The following is a 21247-nucleotide window of genomic DNA, read 5'->3' as shown; positions in this document are numbered from 1 at the left end:
ATTGGCAGGCAAGTTCTTTACCACTAAGTCACCAGGAAAGTCCTCTTATAAGTGCAGTAGGCACGGAAATGAACAAAGCCTCTTTTCTAATATAATTAAAACAGAATTTAAAGTATTCATACTGACTTTTCCTGTGAATATAGATGAAGATAGGCAGATCTGATCTCTAACACTAAGCATCTTCAGGTAAATTCTAAGTTCCTTGTGGAAAATGTCTTCACTATATCAGTAGTTTTAATTAGAGTTCTTATCATTTTATGGATTCTATAGATTTTTATTTAACTAAATTGACATTTCCCTCTTTCTTATTAAATACATAAAAATGTCTGCTTCCTTCTATTAATGTAGTGAAATGTTTAGTGAGTTTGACAGTTCGTTGCATGGTGTGAACTGAGAGGCACTGAAAAAGCCTTTTTGATCAAAGTTGACTCTTCTTTATTTCCACTGGGGAGGGAGGCTCATGAAGGAGGGGAGATATATATATATATAGATAGATAGATGTTTCACTTGTTGTACATCAGAAACTAACAGAATATTATAAAGCAATCAGTTCACTTTAGTTCAGTTCAGTCACTTAGTCACATCCAACTCTTTGGGACCCCATGTACTGCAGCACACCAGGCCTCCCTGTCCATCACCAACTCCTGGAGCTTGCTCAAACTCATGTCCATTGAGTAGGTGATGCCATACAACCATCTCATCCTCTGTCGTCCACTTCTCCCCCTGCCTTCATCTTTCCCAGCATCAGGGTCTTTTCTAATGAGTCAGTTCTTTGAATCAGGTGGCCAAAGTATTGAAATTTCATCTTCAACATCAGTCCCTCCAGTGAATACTCAGGACTGATTTCCTTTAGGATGGACTGGTTGAATCTCCTTGCAGTCCAAGGGGCTTTCAAGAGTCTTCTCCAACACCACAGTTCAAAAGCATCAGTTCTTCAGCACTTACCTTCTTTATAATCCAACTCTCACATCCATACATGACTACTAGAAAAATCAAAGCTTTGACTAGATGGACCTTTGTTGGCAAAGTAATATCTCTGCTTTTTGATATGCTGTCTAGTTTGGTCATAGCTTTTCTTCCAAGGAGCAAGCGTCTTTTAATTTCCTGGCTGCAGTTGCCATCTGCAGTGATTTTGGAGCCCCCCAAAATAAAGTCTGTCACTGTTTCCATTGTTTCCCCATCTATTTGCCATGAAGTGATGGGACCAGGTGCCATAATCTTGGTTTTCTGAATGTTGAGTTTTAAGCCAATTTTTCCACTCTCCTCTTTCATTTTCATCAAGAGGCTTTTTAGTTTTTCTTTGCTTTCTACCATAAATATCTGAGGTTATTGATATTTCTCCCGGCAATCTTGTTTCCAGCTTGAGCTTCATCCAGCCTGGCATTTCACATGATGTACTCTGCATATAAGTTAAATAAGCAGGGTGACAATATACAGCCTTGATGTACTCCTTTTCCTATTTGGAACCAGTCTGTTGTTCCATGTCCAGTTCTAACTGTTGCTTCTTGACCTGCATACAAATTTCTCAGGAGGCAGGTCAGGTGGCCTGGCATTTCCACCTTTTGAAGAATTTTCCACAGTTTGTGGTGATCCAACTGTCAAAGGCTTTAGCATAGTCAATAAAGCAGAAGTAGATATTTTCCTGTAACTTTCTTGGTTTTTTGATGATCCAGTGGATGTTGGCAATTTGATCTCTGGTTCCTCTGCCTTTTCTAAAACCAGCTTGAACATCTGGAAGTTCTCAGTTCACGTACTGTTTAAGCCTGGCTTGTAGAATTTTGAGATTTACTTTGCTAGCGTGTGAGATGAGGGCAATTGTGCAGTAGTTTGAGCATTCTCTGGCATTGCCTTTCTTTGGGATTGGAATGAAAACTGACCTTTTCCAGTCCTGTGGCCCCTGCTGTCTTCCAAGTGTGCTGGCATATTGAGTGCAGCACTTGCACAGCATCATCTTTTAGGATTTGAAATAGCTCAGCTGAAATTCCATCACCTCCACTATCTTTGTTTGTAGTGATGCTTCCTAAGGCCCACTTGACTTTGTATTCCAAGATGTCTGGCTCTAGGTGAGTGATCACATCATCATGATTATCTGGGTCATGAAAATCTTTTTTGTATAGTTCTTCTTTGTATTCTTGCCACCTCTTCTTAATATCTTCTGCTTCTGTTAGAGCCATACCATTTCTGTCCTTTATCGTGCCCATCTTTGCATGAAATATTGCCTTGGCATCTCTAATTTTCTTGAGGAGATCTCTAGTCTTTCCCATTCTATTCTTTTCCTCTATTTCTTTGCACTGATCAGTGAGGAAATTTTTCTTATCTCTCCTTGTTATTCTTTGGAGCTCTGCATTCAGATGCTCATATCTTTCCTTTTCTCTTTTGCCTTTAGCTTCTCTTCTGTACTTATCTATTTGTAAGGCCTCCCCAGACAACCATTTTGCCTTTTTGAATTCTTTTTTCTTGAGGATTGTCTTGATCATTGCCTCCTGTACAATGGACAGGAAACTTAGTACATAGGTCTTCAGGCACTCTGTCTATCAGATCTAATCCCTTGAATGTATTTGTCACTTCCACTGTATAATCATAAGGGATTTGACTTAGGTCATACCTGAATGGTCTAGTGATTTTCCCTACTTTCTTCAATTTAAGTCTGATTTTGGCAATAAGGTGTTCATGATCTGAGCCACAGTCAGTTCCTGGTATTGTTTTTGCTGACTGTATAGAGTTTCTCCATCTTTGGCTGCAAAGAATATAATCAATCTGATTTCGGTATTGACCATCTGGTGATGCCCACGTGTAGAGTTTTCTCTTGTGTTGTTGGAAGAGGGTATTTGCTATGACCAGTGCATTCTCTAGCCACTCCAGTACTCTTGCCTAGAAAACCCCATGGATGGAGGAGCCTGGTGGGCTGCAGTCCATGGGGTCGCTAAGGGTCGGACACGACTGAGCGACTTCACTTTCACTTTTCACTTTCACACACTGGAGAAGGAAATGGCAGCCCACTCCTGTGTTCTTGCCTGGAGAATCCTGGGGACGGGGGAGCCTGGTGGGCTTCCGTCTGTGGGGTCACACAGAGTCGGACACGACTGAAGCGACTCAGCAGCAGCAGCAGCAGCAGCAGTGCATTCTCTTGGCAAAACTCTGTTAGCCTTTGCGCTGCTTCATTCTGTACTCTAAGGCCAAATTTGCCTGTTACTCCAGGTATCTCTTGACCTCCTACTTTTGCATTCCAGTCCCCTATAATGAAAAGGACATCTTTTTTGGATGTTAGTTCTAGAAGGGCTTGTAGGTCTTCATAAAACCATTCAACTTCAGCTTCTTCAGCATTACTGGTTGGGGCATAGACTTGGATTACTGTGATATTGAATGGCTTGCCTTGGAAATGAACAGAGATCATTCTGTCATTTTTGAGATTGCATCCAAGTACTGCATTTCGGACTCTTTTGTTGACTATGATGGCTACTCCATTTTCTTCTAAGGTATTGTTGCCCACAGTAGTAGATATAATGGTCATTTGAGTTAAATCTACCCATTCCAGTCCATTTTAGTTCGCTGATTCCTAGAATGTTGACGTTCACTCTTGCCATCTCCCGTTTGACCACTTCCAATTTACCTTTATTCATGGACATAATATTCCAGGTTTCTCTGCAGTATAGCTCTTTACAGCATCGGACTTTACTTCCATCACCAGTCACATCCAGTCCAAGTTCACTCCAAGATGGTGGAGTAGAAGGACGTGTGCTCATCTTCTCCTGTGAGAACTCCACAATTACAGCTCACTGCAGAACAACCATCAACAGGCGAATGCTCGATCTCACCAAAAAAAGATACTCCACATCCAAGGGCAAAGGGGAAGCCCCAGCAAGACGATAAGAAGGGTGAAATTGCATTTGGAATCAAACCCCATACCTGCCAGAGATGCTCGGAGGCGCAAACAAACCTTGTGCCCACGAAGACCCAGAGACTCCACAGAGACTGAGCCAGAGCTGTGCTTGAGCGTCTCCCGTGGAAGTGCACTGCCACAAGGGCAGGGGCTCTGGGTTCAGCAGGCCTGGGTGTGGCATAAGCCCTCTTGGCCATTAACCCCACCATAGAGCTGACAGAACTTACATAGCACTGGGTAAACAGACTCTTGGAGGGCACAAACAGAACCTATGCACCAGGACCCAGGAGAAAGGAGCAGTGACCCCACAAGAGACTGACCCAGACTTGCCTGTGAGTGTCCAGCAGTCTCCAGCGGAGGCTTGGGTCGGTGGTGGCCTGTTGCAGGGCTGGGGCACTGACTGTAGCAGCACATGCACGGGATCTTTTGAAGGAGGTCACCATTACCTTCATTACCTCCACCATAGTTTGGCCCCAGGTAAATAGCAGGGAGGGAACACAGCTCCACCCATCAACAGAAATTTGGATTAAAGATTTACAGAGCATGGCCCCGCCCATCAGAACAAGACTCAGTTTCCCCCTCAGTGAGTCTCTCCCATCAGAAAACTTCCATAAGCCTCTTGTCCTTCTCCATCAGAGGGCAGACAGACTGAAAACCACAACCACAGAAAACTAACCCATCTGATCACATGGACCACAGCCTTGTCCAACTCAATGAAACTATGAGCCAGGCTACGTAGGGCCACCCAAGACAGATGGTTCATGGTGGAGAGTTCTGACAAAACGTGGCCCACTGCAGAAGGGAATGACAAACCACTTCAGTCCTCTTGCCATGAGAACCCCGTGAACAGTATGACTTGCCCAAGGTCAAAGAAACAGAGCAGGCACACAAATCAAGCCAGTCATGGTCAGTAGCCTGCAATATACACTCTACACATTTCTGAACAGAAGCAAGGTCCCTATAAACATAAAATGTAATAGCAAATCACGCTCTTCTCTATCTAAAAGAACAGTGAAATGAAAAACATTTTAAATACCTGATCATTACTTAATGTATTACGATGTAGAGTAGGAAATGCAAAGTAAAAGATAGTAGTTCAGAGATTTGGAATCAGATAGGACTGACCTCAAAACTTCCCCTTGCCACATGCAGTTACGAAATTGAGCACATTAGTTAGCTTTTGTAAAGCTCAATTTAGAGTTGTTTATGTGTTATATAAGCTAGAAAAAGGGATACAATCCATCACAGTGTTTTATGAGGTATGACATAGAAAATTCATGTAAAATGTTTAACATAATGATTTTTCACACTGCAAATAGTCAACAAGACTCAGAATACAAATATATGTATCCTTTTATACATGTTATAATGAATTCCTTGTAAACTCAAAGCCTCTATTATCATGTTCAATATGTTTAAAAGGTCAAAATTTTTTGAAAATCAAGAAACTTACAGAATTCAATAATCTCACAATCTCTTTGAAGGTCAGGAATAGAAACACAGATGCAGCGAATGGACATGTGGACACAGGGGGAAAAGACAGAGTGAGATGAATTGGGAGGTTGTGTTGACATATATAGATGACCATGTGCACAATAGATAGCTCACAGGAACTTGCTATATAGCACAGGGAGCTCAGCTTTGTGCTCTGTGGTGACCTAGATGGGTGAAATGGGGTGGGGGTGGGGAAGTGGTCCAAGGGGGAGGGGATATATATATACACACATATAGCTTATTCACTTCGTTGTACAGCAGAAAGTAACACAACATTTTAAAGTACCCCAATTTAAAAAAATAAAAATCTTACAGTCTTAGACAAATACAAGATAGTGCACTTGCAATTAGGAAACAGAAGCATAATTACCTTTTTATCTTTGATTAATAAAAATTATGAAACTTTTTTTCGGCATGGGGGAATATAGTGCCCCTTATGCTTGTTCAGTTTTAACATCTATGTACAGAGTTAACTCTTTTTAAATCAACCTCCTCAACAAATGTTTTTCTTGGAGGTTCTTTTACCTTTTCCTTCCAATGTCATAGCAATCCTCCTGCAATATTGACTTAGAGCACAGAGCGATTGCCCAGAGAGTTTGGTGAAAACCCCCACTGGAGTCTCCAAGAGAAATTGAAAAAAAAAAAGTGAATGAAGACATTGCAGCAACTCTTTGACTCCCAGGAGGAAAGATTAGATGACCCAGTCCAGCTTGTTCAAGCTCAGTTTCTATGTTTCCTAAACAAAAACAAAACATTGTCTCAATTGAGAAGGGAGAAATGCTGTTTTCTGAGAAATGTTTTCATGTGTTCCTGCCTTACGTGGTCACTCTTTAGTGACCCTGCCCACAATTTCAGCAGCACAGACAGAAGCCTTCTTTTACTTATTGGCAAAAGCTCTGCCCAGTTGAGACATTGTCCAGCAGGAACTGGAGAGAAAAAGCAGGTTTTCTCATTTCTCTATTCGAGTCAGAGACACTTTGAGTCGTGGACTCTTTCTTGCAAAAATGTAAGGAAGTCTGATAGCATATCTCCCCTTCCTTCTAAACCAGTTCTGAGTATAGCTTTTGGGAGAAAGACAACAGCATAATAGTGATATTGAAGATTGGGGTCAACAGGTGCCAGTGGATGGGAGAACATCAGCTTATGAGCATTTTTTGAACTCCATAAAATTATAAAACATCATGACTGGGAAAAAACCTCCTAAATCTTCTAGCCCTATATTTTACAACTGAAGAATCTGAAATTCCAAAGAGACTTCATGACCTCTGAGATCATTCTTGAGGATCTAGTCCAAGCATCTCCTCCTTTCAGAAGCTGCTCCTGGCTTCTTAGTAGCAGAGCTTACCAATCCCCTGTAGACCACCACCAGGACTAGTAGTTCATACCTTTAAAATTGCCAGTTGACTTATGCATTTTTTCTTTTCCAACTCTTCAAACTGAGGTGATTTACCTGGGTGATGCTTAGAACTCCCTAGAGGGTTTGTTGATGCCTTTCATTTTGGAAAGGGGTACAATCTATAAACCTTTGAAATCGTAAACAGAATTGTATGAACAAGTTTCTATCACCTCTACAATCTTCTATAGACAGAATGAAAAGGTTTCAATAAATTCTTGAAGGAGTGTATTATTCTTAAAGCCTAATGGACCCCCTGCAATAGACCATTAATCCCATGAAAAACTAAGTCTGTATCACATTTATCTTATTCTTCCTTCTTAACCAAGTACTTGTTATATAGCATGCTCTCAAGTTTTGTTTAATGAAAAAATTAAAGTTTGACATAGTTACTTTATTCAGTTCAGTTCAGTTCAGTTCAGTCACTCAGTCGTGTCCGACTCTCCGCGACCCCATGAATCACAGCACGCCAGGCCTCCCTGTCCATCACCAACTCCCGGAGTTCACTCAAACTCATGTCCACAGAGTCGGTGATGCCATCCAGCCATCTCATTCTCTGTCATCCCCTTCTCCTCCCGCCCCCAACCTTTCCCAGCATCAGAGTCTTTTCCAGTGAGTCAACCCGTTGCATGAGGTGGCCAAAGTATTGGAGTTTCAGCTTTAGCATCAGTCCTTCCAATGAACACCCAGGATTGACCTCCTTTAGAATGGACTAGTTGGATCTCCTTGCAGTCCAAGGGACTCTCAAGAGTCTTCTCCAACACCACAGTTCAAAAGCATCAATTCTTTGGCGATCAGCTTTCTTCACAGTCCAACTCTCTATATGCTCTAATTTAGGTCTCATATTTCTTGTAAATGGCATTTGTGTTACTTGGATTCTTTTTCCTTAAACTCTTACCTGACCAAAGCTGGCATTCAATTGCAGTAATCCATTTCTACCCACCCTGTGTGTTACCTCCATCATTCTTGCAGTTTATTTCCCAGGAGATCATGGAAGTATCTATAAAATAGGAAGATTATGTAGACACTGCTACAAATAGGACGGAATCTGGGATTTCAAGCCAAAAGAAAACTATTCAGTTTCAACCCTTTCATTTCTTAGCGTTGGCAATCTCTTTAAACTTTGTAATTATTAGCATCTTCATCTTAGACATAGTCACTCTAATTAATATTGCTTTTGCAAAATAATTGACATGACTACAAAAACTAAATATATACAGATTGAAGATCTTGTTAAAAAACAAAAAAGTTACACCCATGCCTTAACAATCTATGATGCTTCACTTTATCTCCACTTTTTGTTATTCTAGAGTAAGCAAACTATAAAAGCACCAAAGTAGACAAAACCTCAAGTCACATGCCTATCTTTCTACTTTTAAATAACATCTTTATTCTGGTTTCTAGCAGTTTTTATTTTATTTTTTTTTCCTATAAGCACAGTTAGGCATCTTCTGTTCTCTTATTTCTACCATACAATTTTTTGCTCCTTTTACTAGGAAAGGTTTCCCAGGGCCTTGGTCTCTTTTGTCTAAACCATACATTCCTTACTGTGTGAATCTTATAAAGCAGACAGCCAGCTCAAGTCATATCTTTTACCTTATACAAGTCAGCTAACGTCTCAGGGACCCAAGTGCCCACGTGTGACAATGGAATGAAATGATTCTTGATCTCTTTACTCACAGGACTTCTATCAGTATCAAATGATCAAACACAAGTAAAAACACTTTGAACAGTAGAAGGTGTGATACAAATATGCAGAACTGCTCTGTATAACGCTGTCTGTTATTGTTTGGTATTAGGAATACGTCTGAAATTTTATTTCTTCTATTAATGGTTAGGAATGTAAACTCTGGATCTTGGGTTCATATTCGCCTAACATTTATAAGATGAATGACCTTGAACAAGTCAATGCCTCATGCCTCTTTTTCCTTGTGTGAAACATGGAAAAAATAAAAACACCTACATAATAAGGTAGTGTAAGTGTTAATTACATTATAATGGGGACTGACCCAGGTCTCAGTGGTAAAGAATCTTCCTGCCAATGCAGGAAAAGCAATTGAAGCAGGTTTGATCCCTGGGTCGGGAAGATCGCCTGGAAGAGGAAATGGACACCCGACTCCAGTATTCTTGCCTGAAAAACTTCATAGACAAGAGGAGCCTGGTGTGCTACAGTTTTGCAGTGTCGGACATGACTGAGAGACTGGGCCTGCATGCATACATGATATAATATGCACACTCTGTTTAGAGTTGCACTACCAAAGCGTGGTTCACAAATAGAGCTGGTTCACAATCTGTAACCATTCCACGAAATGTCAGGAAATCTAAATAAACACTCAGAAATTTTAAATGATGGCATCATTTATGGCAAAAGGTTTTAAGTTATGGCATTTTAAGTTAAGTTAATTTAATGGCAGTCATTTTAAGTTAATTTATGGCAGTAAATTTTAAGTTAAGTTAATTTATGGCAATCATTTTAAGTCTGTTAAATCTAGTAATTAAAAATGCACATGCATTTCTATGTCTTTTATTTCATTTTTATATTATCTAATATAATTTGATTTTAAAACTCTGATCCTTTATCACAGACACTGATTCAAGGCTCTTACATGGAAAGTGTTCAAACTATTACACATTACTATAATTTTTATTACTGCAAATGAATATACAAATATCCATAGAATAATTTCTCTGTAAACGGAACATTTCACCAGTGTGGTCCCACCACTTCATGGCAGATAGAAGTGGGGGAAGTGCAAGCAGTGACAGATTTTATTTTCTTGGGCTTCAGAATCACTGTGGATGGTGATTGCAGCCTTGAAATTAAAAGGTGCTTGCTTCTTGGAAGGAAAGCTATGACTAACCTAGATGGTGTATTGAAAAGCAGAGACATCACTTTGCCAACAAAGTTCCATACAAACAAAACTATGGTTTTTCCAGTAGTTGGGTATGGATGTGAAAGTTGGACCATAATAAAGGCTGAGCGCTGAAGAGTTGATGCTTTTGAATTGTGGTGTTGGAGAAGATTCTTGAGAGTCCTTAGACTGCAAGGAGATCAAACCAGTCAATCCTAAAGGAAATCAACCTTGAATATTCATTGGAAGGGCTGATGCAGATGTTCTAATACTTTGGCCACCTGACGCGAAAGACCAACTCATTGGAAAAGACCCTGGTGCTGGGAAAGATTGAAAGCAAAAGGAGAAGGATGGCAGCAGAGGATAAGATGGTAAGATAGCATGACTGACACAATGGACATGAATTTGCACAAACTCCAAAAGGTGGTGGAGGACAGAGGAGCCTACTGTGCTGCAGTCTACATGATCACAGAGTCAGACACAACTTAGAGATTGAACACCAGCGGTTGTAGAAGGTGTAATTAAAGGAGAAATGCTCTTTCTTTTGTGTGTTGGTAACCACTAGGATGCCCACAGCAGTCTCATACACACAGGAGAAAATAATGATACTTCCAGTAAGCCTGGTTAATGTTCAGTGGAGACTGATTTCTTGACTTTGTCTCCCTTTTTTATCTAGTCCCTGGGAAAGGTCACAGAGTGGAAGTGATCTGTTGAATCTCATGAAGCATATGTTTTTGCCTCTGTGGATGATAACAAAGGAAACTGGAAGACAGGAAAAGATACTTTATCCAGAGACTGATTAGGGAATTTGGGGGGAGATAAGATGGTCTTCAGGTCATTCTCATTTTTGTGGAAGGAGAGTTTGATTGAAGGAGACAAAAATATCACCCACCCACACCCTCAAAACAGAGAGCAGGAAAACAAACAAAGGTCTAAATCTCAAAGTGGTTCTGAGGGCCAGTGTAGAAGGCCACCCTTTCCCCCATCTGACCATTGCTTTTTTTCCTGCAAGAGTTCCTACTATTCCATCTGTCTGTGATGATTAGCAAAACTATTCAGGGAAATGCCCATTTTTTCCTTTGTTACAACTGACTCTCAATTGATCAAAGGGAAACAATCCTCCAGAGATATTAATTCTGGAGAGTTGGTCCTTTTGCTCCTCCGGTCGGGAAGATCCCCTGGAGAAGGAAACGGTAACCCACTCCAGTATTCTTGCCTGGAGAATCCCATGGACGGAGAAGCCTGGTAGGCTACAGTCCACAGGATAGCATAGAGTCGGACACGACTGAGCGACGGAACGGAACAGAACGGAGCCTTTCATTGTAAAATAAGGATGGATTGTTAACGGAGACCCTGCTGTGATTTCTGGACTCATGATTGCATTGAAACGACTGTATTGCAGGAAGACCTATATTCTAGCCACATGTGCATGTGTGTGTGCTAAGATCATTTTAGTCATGTCTGACTACTTGCAACTCTTTGGACTGTAGCCCACCAGGCTCTCTAGCCACACATACACACCCAAATGCAGCAGTTGCAATAATAATAATATATTTAATAGCAAATCTATCATTTATCAAGTGTCTGTTAGATCAAGTGCTCTAACATATGAACTTACTTTATTCTCATACCAATCATATGTTAGTTGATATTTACATCCTTATCCTACAGTTGAAGAAACAACTTCAAAAATGTTGAGTAATAGTAGGTCCATCACCACAGACTGAGTAATTTGAAACTTATTCTACCAGATATCAAAGCCAGAATCATTTTAACGATGTTATTATTATTTTTTCTTCATAGCCTAATGGAAACCTTGGACATAAAACTTGTTAAATGGGCATCAATAGTAAAAGTGGTACTGATAATAGTGGTGAAGTTCATGATAACAATAATAATCATTGTAAACTTTTGTTGATAGCTTTATATATGCCAGATATTTAACACTCTTCCTACATTATCACATTTAACCTCACAAATTTCCAATGCAGTCAGTACCATTACCCTACCTTTTTTGTATGGGAAAATGAATGCACTAACATTCATGCAGTTGGTAAATGGTGAGACCAGTGATCCAGTCTGGCTGTTTTAATTACTGTCTGTATGACACATGGACTATCAAAAATCCATTTTATCACCATCACAGTGTAAATTTGTTGCATGGCTAAGTCACACACTCATGCACAAATTTTAGGCACCTTGGAGTCATTGTTTTCCAAAATATATCATCACATTTGCCTTCATGCTTTTGCTCCTAGTTCTCTTTTCTTTTACAATTGATTGCCATCTTCTCTACACCAAATACTGCTTATTTTATATAAAGATTTATGTAGGAAGTTGTTCACTGAAACATTAGTCTTAATGGAACTATTTATAAATGATCTAATAATTCACCAGGAAGGGATTGGAATAAACATTTCAAATTCCACCCAAATGTTATGAAAATCCTAAATTTGTGTTTTCTAATAATATTAGAAACATACAAAAATGCTCACCATATGGTGCCTAAAAAAGGATATAAAACATCAAATTCAAATATAACACTAAAACATGAAAAGGATGCAGTTGGGAGGAGCTTCTTTCATTATTACACCTGATATTCTTCCTTTTTGGCTTTCTTTCCTTGCCCTGGCAAATTATATTTTCAAATGTTCTTGTTCCCAAGGAGAAGATTGCACCAGGGCTAACTGCCATTGTTGAAATAAAGTAAAAGCGAAGACTATCTCTGGCATTTTGAACTCTTTATATGGCTGGAGCTACAGACTAAGAAATGATAACTGCCTAGGTCTGGGTGGTTGGTCCTGATCACCAAGAGGAAGTGGGTGCTGATGCAAGGTGCAGCGCAGAGGACCACACAGGGCCCGCAGGGGATTTGTGGTGGTAACGATCTGGTGAAAACTGTCTTGAAGCAGTAGACATAGGACCACTCAGGATTTGCATCTTTTAGAAGTAAAGCTTAGGGTCAACCTCTAGGTAAGAAACTTTGACTAGTTGAGGGACCGTAAGAGGGGAAATGAGATGAAATTATTGATGGGAGAAGGAAGTTATAATTATCCATTTACTACATTTTTATTTGAAGTCTTTAATGACCTCATATTGCCCTTCCCATTTAAATTTTATGGATTTGTATGTTTACCTCTGTTGGTTCAGTGTGATATCAACAAACAAGCAAGGACTTAAATTCAAGCAGAACTGGGTGAAGCTGAGTCCCGGCTCTATTATATGTTGGGCAGGTGGTGTAACTTCTCAGAACCCCACTTCTTCATCTGCACAATGGGTTAAATGATATGTTTAAAAATGAGTAATTTTAAAGTTTAAATGATCTAACAAATAGAAAGCATTTTTCATACTGTTCTCATCCAGGGCATATTCCTTCTTCCTGTCCAATCTTGAGATTCTGTAAGAGCTCTTATAAATTACCTCTCTTATCTCAACAATGATCACTCAATCTTATTTTAAAGGGAAAAGCTTGGCATTCATATTATTGTCTCAGAATATTTTTTTATACATGCCAAAACTTTGAGCCCATCCACTCAGATTCTTATCATGGACCCTCCATTAAAAGCAACATTTTCCTTCTTCATTCTTTTCCTGTTTTTTGTTTGTTTTCCTTTCTTTCTCATTTCCCCTCTGTTTCTTCTAGTACCTAAAAGTAGAAAATGTGGAGAAAATTTTTACTTAGGTTTCCGTTTATTGAAATTCTTATTAAATATTGTTTTAGTGTTCTTTGCCAACAGGACTAATTCTAACAAAAGTTCATGCGAGATTCATTATATTACATTAATATTATTATTTAAAAGATGGTGATAGTAGTAGATTATTTTAATTTGTTCTATTGATAACTTCCAATAATTCTAGAGAGAAATGATTTTGAATAACAATTTGGTGCAGAGTGTGTGTATTGTCTCTGCTGAATTTCAGCACCACAATATTTATGACTTAGACTATCTTGGGGAACATAGACTTATGTCAGTATAATTACTTCATGCTACCCACCTGAAATCATAATTCTTCAAGCCCAGGTTTATTACTCCAACAGTCAGTGGCCCATGGACACATGTACTCACTCAATACCAAAAATAAAAAAGGAGATATAAAGTGATAGATAAAATCTCCTATTAGATAAGGATCTGTTTTATAGAAATAAGAAATGACTGGTTTTGGATTTTTTGGCCAAGCCATGCCACATGTGAGATCTTACTTCCCTGATCAGGGATTAAACCTATGCCCCCTGTCATGGGACCCCATGTCTTAATGAATGGACCACCAAGGAAGTCCTAGAAGTAACTGTTTTTTAAGGTATGAAAATTGTGGCAAGACTAAAAGGGACAATAATTAGTATAAAATTAGCCTGAGATTGAATGACATAATTTATAACTTTGAAGTGTTCTTGTATATGTAGTTTTGCTTTATCCTTAGAGCAATCCAACGTTTCTGCTTTTGTTGGCAGTGCTGATGTCATCTGTCACCATCCCACAAAGGAGGAAACTGACAATTAAGAAATACAATGATCTTGCCTAAGGTCGTAAACCCTAAAATGACAGACCCAATGAAAACAAAGTCTTTCAAATCTCATCACACCCTTTGCTTTTACTCTCATCATTCTATTTATTCATCACTGTTCATTTCAGATTTGTTTACAGCATTTCAGCACCTTGAGGTTCTTTATTTTTGCTTTTTATGACCATCAACACAGTTGCTTTCTCACCTTGCCACAGTAAGATCTGCTCATAGGTTCTGGCTACAGCCCTAAGTGCAGGCAAGTTCAAGTCCCTGATCTGCTGATTGACTGGTTACATAAACTTGGTTATGTCACTTACTGTAACTGACACTCAATTCATTATTTCTTCCTCTGTCAAAAAGGGAATAATGATATCTTTTCCAGATTTATCCCAGAGGCTATATTTTTGACAGAATGCCAAAGTAAAGAAAGGTAAAGTAAGTGAAAAATATGAACGGACAAATGTGATGCTATTCTTTCTGCTGGGAATACATAAAGGCTACTAAGTGAAAGATATCCATCTGAAAAGGCTATATACTGTATGATTCCGAGTATATGATGATCCGGAAAACAACAAAACTATAGAGACAGTAAAAAGATCAGTGATAGTCAAGGGTTTGAGGGGATGGAGGAGTAAAATGGAGCACATGGGGATTTTTAAGACAGTGAAACCATCCTATTAATATGGCAGTGGTGGATATATGTCACTATATACTTGTCATAACCTGTAGACAGTAAAACACTTCATATTAGCCCTAATGTAATCTACATGCATTGAGTGCTAATGATGTGTCAGTGAAAGTTCGTGAACTGCGATGGAGGTTCCATTCTGACACAGAACACGGGTGCTGAAGGAGGCTCTGTGTGTGTGGGGACAAAGAATAGATGGGAATTCACTGTACTTTCTGCTCAACTTTGCTGTAACTTTACAACTACTTATAAATGAAGTTATTCAATTAAAGAATGAAAAATAATCCATCACTACACATATAACAGTTTAAAAACTGAAAAAAGATATTGGGAAACCTTTGCTGTAATACATTTGACAATTTAGATTAAAACTCACTCAAGCAAACAGGGAGAGAAATAGAAAAATATGAACAAAATTGTTGAATTCTTAATTGAAAACATTTCCGTAAATAAATCTAAAGAGTCAAATATATTCACTGATGTATTCTCCTAAACATTTAAGGGGCAAAAAAAACCCCCACCAATCTTAAAAAAAACTCTTCTAGAGGACAGAAAAATAAGAAACATTTGTAAACTTGTTTTATGAGCCCAATATGACCTTAACAGAAAACTTGACAGTTCAGTTCAGTCGCTCACTCGTGTCCGACTCTCTGTGACCCCATGAATCACAGCACGCCATGTCTCCCTGTCCATCACCAACTCCCGGAGTTCACTCAACTCATGTCCATAGAGTGAAAACTTGACAAAAGCCATGCAAAAAAGAGAAAGAAATTATTGGCCAATATCTCATGAGCATGCTGATTCACATTGTTGTGTGGCAGAAACCAACACAACACTAGAGCAATTACCTTCAAAAAAATAAATAAAAATAACAAAGAAATCTAAAAGATGAAATGTTGGAAGACATGCACCAACATACACATACACATGTGCTCATGCACACACACATAATCATGGATCATAAAGTGAAACATTAGATTCAATTAAAATACCAAATTTTTCTCATCGAAAAAACACTATAAAGAGAGCTAAAATGCAAGCCACAGAGTGCAGGAGGCTCTTTGCAATCATATAAATGACAAAGAAATTATATCCAGAATATGTAAATAATTGTTATAAATTAATGAAACAAATGCAACCATACAATACAAATAGACATGGGTCAAAGGATGTAAGTAAGCATTTTACAAATAAAGTTATCCTAAATAAAGCATATCTTCTCATTCTTTATCATCAAGGAAATGCAAATTAAAACTATGCTCAGCTACCCCTATGAACCCACTTGAAAGACTAAAGCTTAAAAATTCTGACAGTCACCTGTAGAAGAAATAAGGCAGCCGGATCTTTCATACAATGTTAATGGTAGTTCGGATTGGTAAAATCACTTTGGAAACTGTAAGTTATTAATAATACCAATAAAGCTGAGTTTATGCACACACAGTGGCTTGGCAATTTCAACCTTGGGGGCGGGAGGAGAAGGGGACGACAGAGAATGAGATGGCTGGATGGCATCACCGACTTTGTGGACATGAGTTTGAGTGAACTCCGGGAGTTGGTGATGGACAGGGAGGCCTGGTGTGCTGTGATTCATGGGGTCGCGGAGAGTCAGACACGACTGAGCGACTGAACTGAACTGAACTGAACTGACACATATAACAGAATGCATACATATTGTACCAAAAGGCATGTACACAATGCTCAGAGCAAATTTATTCATAATTGCCAAAGCTGGAAATAGCCAAAATGTCCATCAACATTACTAAATTGTTACATATTTATACAAATAGATCATTTAGCAATGAAAAGAATAAGGCTATCCAAAGAAACAAAATGAATAAAATCTGTCATCATAATAATGAGCAAAAAATAAAAACAAGCAAAACAAAAGATGGGCACAAAGGAGTTCATGTTGTACAATTCTACTCAGATGAACAGATGAAAGAAATTTTAAGGTGAGAGAAATCAGGAAAGTAATTTCTTCGGGCAGTTGCTGTGGGGCAGGGGGAGATGGTTGTTTCTGAGGTATAAATAATGTTTTATGTATTTATCATAGAAGTGGTTGCATACTTTTCACCACTTTATTTAAATTTTTAACTTATGTACTTAACAATTGTAACTTTTCATATATTAAATGTTAAAAATATAGATGAAACTATTTTGAAGTATTTCCCAAACTTGTTTTATATATGCTTCAGTGAGTATTAGATGTGCCTAATGCTTTTACAGATTTTCACTGAACGTTGACTTTGTCCAGTGCATTATACCAGATATTGTTGTAACAGAAGTTCACACCTGGCTTCTATCTTTGTCCAGTGGAGTGTTTAATAGAAACAGGATGAGATGTGGGCACAAATAATAATACTAGGCAGAAAGTCATGTGAGCCAGGATGGACCACAGAGTGGACCACCAAAAGTCTTCATGGAAGAGATGGCATTTGAGTTGGACTTTAAAGTATCGTAGGATTTCAGCCAGAGTAGATAAGAAGTGGTTTCTGTGCAGGGGGAAAACGTGTCCAAAAGCTATGTGAGTATGAAAATATAAGGTGTGTTTGTGTGTGTGTGTGATCTACATGAAAATACAAAGTAAGGAATATGGTTGATGTGAAAACTGTGAGTAACATCTCCAATTCCAGTAACTGAATTAATTGTCACTGAAACATCAATAAATTGAGAAGCAAGAGTTCAAAATCTATTGAATAGTCTTTATTGATATAGTGAAGACTTTGGTTTCTGAAAATGCACTTTCAGGGTTTAGGGAATCAGGAAGTGAATGCCATTGGCCAGAGAGTTTTAAGAGGACCCAAGTTGGCAATCTTGGGAAGTGCTTCTAAGGTTAGAACACATAGGATGATTTTGCTGCAATGTAGAATTTGTATCAAGGAGAAATGGAAAATGGAACTTAAAGAGCAGCTTAAAATTAGTTTGTGGGGGGTCTAGTGGTCTAGATTATAGATTTGGTATTATGCTTTTAATCAGGAGTCTTTGATGGCTTTCAAGCAAGAATAAGTCATAGAAAAAGCAGTATTTGAGGCCTAATATTGAACGGGAGAATTAGAGCTGTTCTAACAGCTCAGAAAGTAAGGTGTGGGCATAATTATATGTGATTTCTATGTTCAGTTCAGTTCAGTTCAGTCGCTCAGTCGTGTCCGACTCTCCGCGACCCCATGAATCACAGCACGCCAGGCCTCCCTGTCCATCACCAACTCCCGGAGTTCACTCAAACTCATGTCCACAGAGTCGGTGATGCCATCCAGCCATCTCATTCTCTGTCGTCCCCTTCTCCTCCCGCCCCCAACCTTTCTATGTACCATTCATCAATAACACAGAGACAAGGAGGTAACTAATCAAGGTGACAATGCCCAGAACTTGATTGTGCAGGTAGTAGATTCTGCAGGTTGTAGAAATCTCAGCTCCAATCTTCTTGGTATTCTCAGGTTTGATAGTGAATGAGAAACTCTACTAACTTAACAGGCCACATCTGTGCAACATTCATGCACATGGCTGGCGTCCGGCAACGGGTTGCCTGCCAGTGTTTTCCTAGAAATAGGCTACACTGCAGGTGACTTTCTCTGCTAACATTATGACTTACAGTGGTTACTAACGTAGTTATAGGGGGTAGGGCAGGGAACAGGAATGGGAGAGGGAGAGAGATATTGTTGGTTTAATGAGAGTTTCTTTACAAATTCACTTGATTTTATGACTGCAGCAAGTTTCTTGAAAATGATTTCACGAACTGTACTTTGGGTCATCTTCCTGATTGTGATTGTTACAGAGTCTTGAAAGATGCTTTTTTGCTCTCTCCACAGCATGAGCCCTGGGCAATGGTCCAAAGTTGTTTTAAATCTCGGTTGAAAGTTCTGGCTCTTTCCATGTGAACATATGCCAAAAGGAAGTCTAATAACTTATCAAGTTGAGGCACCTCGGGGAGGTCCAGAAGCAGAAATTTTTGAGGAGTTTAGGGAGCGAGTTTATTAACTCTTGACCTGATGGTAGCCCTTTTTGAGCTACTATTTATATTTTGTTAATTGATTATTTAACTCTTTTAAAAGGCAATCAGCCTGGAAGTCCTGAGACCAAGATTTATTCACCTAAACTTTTTTACATTTTTAAAAAATTGGAGTATAGTTGCTTTATAGTACTGTGTCAGTTTCTGCTGTATGACACAGTGAATCAACCATGTGTATACACATCAAAGCTTTTTGATTAATTGTGCCATTGACCAAGTCCAGTGATCACTCTACGCTTCAGTTTTTCCCCCTGTAAAAGATAGTGTGGGTCTTAAATACTTTATAAATATGCTTTCAAAGTGAAAAACACAAAGTGTTCTGTGAAAGAGAATAAAATAAGTTCATCTCAGAAAATTATCCAGCATCTTTTTTTTTTTTTGGCCAAGTAGGATTTGGGATCTTAGTTCCCTGACCAAGGATTGAACCCATGCCCTCTGCAGTGTAAGTGTGGAATCTCAATCACTGGACTGCAAGGGAATTCCTTAGCACCTGCTATGTACTATGCTAATAGCTGCAAGGAACTGAGTTGTTTGGGACATGATTTTTAGTTTCCAAGACACAAAGACATGGTCTGCAAAGCAGAGAATGGCAAATTCTGCATAAATGGATGTAGTGGCTACTGTGTGTCACACACACATTTCTACCCTTCCTCCCCCTCCTTTCCAGGCAAAAACCTCATTCTGCCTACAGTTCACAGCTAAACACGGCTGTCTACTACTGTCTGTGGTTCTTGCTCCAGGTCTTCAAAGCCAATGACTGGTAGAGAGAGGGATGCTAGGGCCCTGGCCTTCTTTCAGTAATTCAAAACAATCTGAAGAGTCCTCATAGCTCCAGAGCTCCCCATGGGTTTGGCTGTGGTCCTTACTGAGACAGTATTGCAGCCCAACTCTACTTTTTCACTTCCCCAGGCCTGTTGACTCTCTAGAGAACTCCCCAATAAAATTCCTTTCTGTGTATCTCCATCTCAAAGTCTGCTTACCAGGGAAACTGACCAGTGGTAACTAATCAGGAAAAGAAGTGCTATGGGAATTTACAGAAGGAAGATAGCAAATCCTGCTTTGGGAAGATGAGACAGGATGAGCTGCTTGTTGAAGATGGAGTGTAGGATGTGTTTTGATGCATGTGGGGAGTTTAACTGAAAGAGAATGTGGAAGAGGAAGTACAGAAAGAATATTTATTATTAGTCTTTCTTTGGTGTCTGTGGGGTATTGAATCCATGGGGGATTCCAATATCTTCAGATGCTCAACTCCCTTATGTATAACAGCATAGTACAGTGAATAGAGACAGCCCTCGGTATTCACAGGCTTTGCATCCATGGATTAACAAACCATGGATAAAAATTTTCGATGTGGAGGGTTAACAGTATTGTTGGGAAGAAAGAGCATATTTGAAGGCTCAGAGATTAGAAATGAGATATGTGAATCTGAAAAATTCAGAGAGCCTGCATAAAAATATCTACTCACAGCGCACGGGAAGATTAGGATAGAAAGGAGAAGTGCATATGATGTGTGAATGTGTGTGTGTGTGTATGCTTGGTTGCTAATCCCACTTCAACAAGATGTGTACCCTCAGTGAATTTGCATCCAAGAGGCAGGTGAGGGATTTAAAAGGAGAAATGAGATTATCATTGACTTTAGGGTCAATACCAGAGTTAGAGTCTGTTTTAGAATTGTCTGATTATCTGCACATTTTTTTTTCCCTCTGAGATTCTATGCACACTGAATCTGCCAAATCACTTTTTGTTTTTTTCCTACCAGGAAGATTTTATTTACTCTAACTAGACACAAAGCGTTTGCCTCCCTTGCTGCTTTGAGCTAGAGCCCCGGACGCTTAAATCTTCTCTTGCATGACATGCAGGTCTTTTCTGAGAACGACTGCCATAGACAGGCACTGATTCTAACCTATTCCATGAACAGATTCCTGTTCCTCTGCTGTGTTTCCAGAGTCTTCATCTAGGTGTCAGGAAAAGCACGTGGGCATCCTCTATGCCAACAAACTAGCACAGCTTGGATTTTAGTGAGACCCCAACAGACTGCAGTCAGCAACTCAACTTGCTTCAGCAGAACAGGAACAAATTCCCTTTCTCAATTCCCCACCCTAATCCTTCACAGTTATTCCAGTGCAGACTTGTACCATGTTCATTCCATACTGAAACAGGAATCTGAAGACAGACCATTTTTCCAACTTCCCACATTGCCTGTCTTATGTATAGAGGACAAAAGAGAGAGGCAGAGAGAGGGGAGTTTAATGAAATTGTGTCTCTAACATATTTTAAGGTGGCTCAGTGGATAAAGAATATGCCTGCAATACAGGAAATGCAGATTTGATCCCTAGGTTGGGAAGGTCCCCTGGAGAAGGAAATAGCAGCCCATTCACAGTATTTTTGCCTGGAGAATCCTATGTACAGAGAAGCCTGGTGGGCTACAGTC

This window comes from Moschus berezovskii, chromosome 16, assembly GCF_049115385.1.
Source record: "Moschus berezovskii isolate FMDL1 chromosome 16, NW_MosBer_1.0, whole genome shotgun sequence".
Lineage (NCBI taxonomy): Eukaryota > Metazoa > Chordata > Mammalia > Artiodactyla > Moschidae > Moschus > Moschus berezovskii.
This window is presented reverse-complemented; position numbering follows the sequence as displayed.